Source organism: Octopus sinensis, linkage group LG10 (genome assembly GCF_006345805.1).
Source record: "Octopus sinensis linkage group LG10, ASM634580v1, whole genome shotgun sequence".
In the NCBI taxonomy this organism is placed as follows: Eukaryota; Metazoa; Mollusca; class Cephalopoda; order Octopoda; family Octopodidae; genus Octopus; species Octopus sinensis.
In genome coordinates this window covers 6,758,360-6,763,222 of record NC_043006.1, presented here as the reverse complement: position 1 = coordinate 6,763,222, position 4,863 = coordinate 6,758,360, and the positions used below count along the sequence as shown (strand labels likewise).

The 4,863-nt window shown below is 37.3% G+C and overlaps 1 non-coding gene across 1 annotated transcript; it reads left to right on the top strand.

Moving 5' to 3' along the window:
• Positions 1 to 2,981: 2,981 nt before the first annotated feature.
• Positions 2,982 to 3,088, top strand: LOC115216836. Its single transcript, XR_003882097.1, has one exon. It is a non-coding gene; the product is annotated as a U6 spliceosomal RNA (small nuclear RNA).
• The last annotated feature ends 1,775 nt before the right edge of the window (positions 3,089 to 4,863 follow it).

The window sequence follows — 4,863 nt, the reverse complement described above, 5'->3', positions numbered from 1 at the left end:
TGGTGATCCCTGCTGTACTCTTTCACCACAACTTTCTCTCACTCTTACTTCCTGTTTCTGTTGTACCTGTATTTCAAGGGGCCAGCCTTGTCACTCTCTGTGTCACGCTGAATATCCCCGAGAACTACGTTAAGGGTAAACGTGTCTGTGGAGTGCTGAGCCACTTACACGTTAATTTCACGAGCAGGCTGTTCCGTTGATTCGGATCAACCGGAACCCTCATTGTCGTAACCGACGGAGTGCTTCCACCATCCATTTCACAACAAAGGAATTTCTTAAGATATGAGCGATTTAATCTGCACTGAAACGTATCTCATTAAAAGTATTATTTTTTTAAATCTAAAATACACAGTCGGATCAGTCATACCGTATCTTTTATCAATATAATTTCAGTTACTTAAGAAACTTTTTTTTTGCATAGCTTATATATTCTTCTCAATTTATTCACTATCAGGTAATGGTACGTTTACGTATAAACAACGATTCATCTCCATTATAATCATTACGAATGCAAAACAAGCATCGTATATACAATTGTAATATTTAATGTATTGAAGATCAGTTAAATATTGACCTAATGAATTTTCTTAATCCGTTATTGAATATTGTAGAAGCTACAATCAAAATACACGCCATGAGTTTGGGCATTAAAACGGTGACTTGAATATTGAACTACAAAACACGAAGTTATCATAATATTTTCATTTTGTGCTTAAAATTTAGCAATTACTTGATGGATTCATCTAAATTACCATTCTTATCAGAATAAATTACGCGTTTTCATTTGGAAACCAATAATTTATTTATCGACGGAGAATTGTTGAAATAATTGAATTAATCAATACATAATAGGCAAATGATTATTAGAATGAGTCCAAAACACCCTCTGACCGATTCAGTATATTTTGTCAGTCGCCATCTGCACCCCCCGCCTCTCTCTCTCTCTCTGTCTCTCTCTCTCTCTCTTCTCTCTCTCTCTCTCTATCTATCTATCTATCTATTTTATCCTTTTATCTCCCTACTCATGATATACTTCCTTAATTCTGAATCATTATTATGTATTATTACCGTTATTAATGATGATATTAATAAGGTAATGGTGGAGGCGCAATGACCCAGTGGTTAGGGCAGCTGACTCACGGTTATAAGATCACGGTTTCGATTCCCAGACCGGGCGTTGTGTGTGTTTATTGAGCGTAAACACCTAAAAAGCTCCACGAGGCTCCGGCCGGTGGTGGTCGTGGCGAACCCTTATGCACACTTTCACCACAACTTTCTGTCACTCTTTCATCCTGTTTCTGTTGTACCTGTATTTGAAAGGGCCACCCTTGTCACATTCTATGTTACGCTGTATCTCCCCTAGAACTACATTATGGGTACACATGTCTGTGGAGTGCTCAGCCACTTGAACGTTAATTTCACGAGCAGGCTGTTCCGTTGATCGGAACCCTCGTCGTCGTAACTGACGGAGTGGCACGAATAATGTAATGTTAAGGTGGCTAGCAGTTTCACACCTTTATAGGCAAAAAAAACACGCAGGTACAATATAAGCTGAATTTAGATTCAGTAGGGTATTTATACCACTTGCTAAAATCAGAGCCAAATCTCCAAAACCATCAGAAACCTACTATAAAGATACACACGAGCAATACAATGAACATATGAGAAACAGACCTACCTTTGCGTTGAATACAACAGTAAGTAATGTACATTTCAATTAGAATTGATTTCACCCTCTGTATCACCAACATACTCTGGGATCTTTAGTTGAAAATAATATTTTAACCTTTATTTCTAGAATATTCACTACATTAGCAAGTGATATTAAATAGTCTATTGAATCTAAATTTAACTTATATTGTACCTGTAAAGAGTATTTTTACCTGTAACGGTGTGAACTTGCTAGCCACCTTTTTATTATCTTCTTAATATCATTAATAGCGGTAAGAATACAACTGTATATATATATATATAATATATATATATATATATATATATATATAATTTCTAATAGGAAATTCCTTACATGTCTGTCTAACAGGTAAAAGTGTGTGGTACCTATTAATAAATGAAACATGTGTAGTGGCGAATAGAAAAGTAACCAATAAAGTTGCCGACACCCTGTTTAAATTTAATATGTACTCTGCACCTATAAAGACCAACAGAAACTACATATTAGATTGTAAACTTGATAAGCAGACGTGCTACATGAGTAACAAGAGTTACCCGACTTAATAAATATAATGTGTGTATATACACACACACACACACATATACATACACACACACACACACACACACACACACACACACACACACACACACATATATATATATATATAAAATAAAATGTTACATTACTCAATAGTCAAGATAAGTTTCAGATGCCGAAGTGGAAATCCACAACACCATCTCTTCGATTATCTGGCCATCTGAAAAACGCTATGAAAAAATACCGTTATATAAAGGGAAATTACTGTATTATAATTCTGCTCGCGAACCCACGTGCGTACTTAAACGTCACTTTGAAAACGTACACATCTTCACTCGCATTTTTCGCCAAATATATACGCATATATATACAACCTCATACACACACACATGCGTACGGTAAAAGTTTATACATACGTCTATATACGCACAAACAAAAAAAAAACATGGTTACAAATAACAGAAAAAAACATAAGGAAGTATACAAAGCATAAAAACCACGTACATATGCGGATAAGCCCCTATGCACTCATACACACACACGTCCATATATGTACATACCCGCACATATTTATATACGCATACATACACACGCATATACAAAAATTGAATATACATATAACTGTTCTATATGTGCGCGGCCGCAAGTTGGTAAGAAGCGCTACACACTGGTCACTGCTGAGAAATCCGTCAGGGGGTAGAAAATATTTTATGTGTTCGTATGTACGTTTAATCGCGCGGCCGTCAGTTGGTAAACAGCCCTACACAATGTACTTGCTTCGGCAGTACATATACTAAAATTGGAACGATACAGAGAAGATTAGCATGGCCCCTGCGCAAGGATGACACGCAAATTCGTGAAGCGTTCCATATTTTTTGTCCCCGTCACTTAGCGGTTCGGCAAAAGAGACCGATAGAATAAGTACTGGGCTTACAAAGAATAAGTCCCGGGGTTGATTTGCTCGACTAAAGGCGGTGCTCCAGCATGGCCGCAGTCAATGACTGAAACAAGTAAAAGAGTAAAAGAGTAAAAAGAGTATATGTCCCCCCACCAAAAAAAATTTTTTGAAAAATACTAAGTAAAAACGTCTATATATATATATGTGCATTGTTATGCCCGCACACACGCACACATCGAAAACTGCCCCCTCATACATATTCACACACGTGTACAAATGAATCTATATACATGTGACTAAATTTCTGTCACGTTTTTGGTCCCCTAAAGAAAACAGATAGAACATGCTTTCTATGTTATTTCCCAAAAAGTTTTTTATCTCATCATACCTTTTATTATTATATATTTTTATATTTTCACACATAATAATTTTTTTTGTACTTTTCTATCCTGCATTTTTTCCTGTGCCTATATAGACGTGTATATAGATTCATTTGTACACGTGTGTGAATATGTATGAGTGGGCAGTTTTAGATGTGTGCGTGTGTGCGGGCATAAGAATGCACATGTATATATAGACGTTTTTACTTAGTATTTTTCCATTTTTTGGGGGGGGGGACATATGTATATTCAATTTTTGTATATGCGTGTGTATGTATGCGTATATAAATATGTGCGGGTATGTACATATATGGACGTGTGTGTGTATGAGTGCATAGGGACTTATCCGTATATGTACGTGGTTTTTATGCTTTGTATACTTCCTTATGTTTTTTTCTGTTATTTGTAACCATGTTTTTTTTTGTTTGTGCGTATATAGACGTATGTATAAACTTTTACCGTACGCATGTGTGTGTGTATGAGGTTGTATATATATGCGTATATATTTGGTGAAAAATGCGAGTGAAGATGTGTACGTTTTCAAAGTGACGTATAAGTACGCACGTGGGTTCGCAAACAGAATTATAATACAGTAATTTCCCTTTATATAACGGTATTTTTTCATAGCGTTTTTCAGATAGCCAGATAACCGAAGAGATGGTGTTGTGGATTTCCACTTCGGCATCTGAAACTTTTATCTTGACTATTGAGTAATGTAACATTTTATTTTATAGATAAGTTTCCTCTATTTACATAGTATTGAGGTCTCTTTCTTTCTTTTGTTATCTTACCGTTTTTACCAATATATATGTATATATATATATATATATATCCATAGATAAATAGATATTGTTATATTCTATGGAATTTTAGAGGAGGCTAGAAAGGAAAGTCATCCTCCTCCGGACCAGAAATATGGCCCCTCTCAGAGATCATGACAAAAGGGATCGATGGCACCCTCACATCAGATGGTACCCTCACGTTTCCCACAAAGTACTGCAACCGCGCACGCATCGGCCCGCAGTTTCTCTCATCATAGCTGCCCGTTACATGCACTGGTACAGTCATGTGCTCGGTATTCGGCTGGATCACTCTAGCAGTGCTTTAATCTCATTCGACGCAGTAGATACGGAAGAGGCCTCACGACAGGTCCCGCACGAGATGGCTGGACGTGATTTGAGGTGACCTTCAGAGGAGCTCGGCGTCGCCTTCAGAGATGCAGAAGTGCTGACTTGGGACCGTCAAGAATGGACAGTAACGGTGGACCTAGTTGGCCCTACGCATGATGACGCCTCTGGCTTGGAATCACCCCAGACGCATCTAGCAAGAGCATGAAGCACGGAAGCCAGCTGATTATAGAAGCTAGAGGAAGT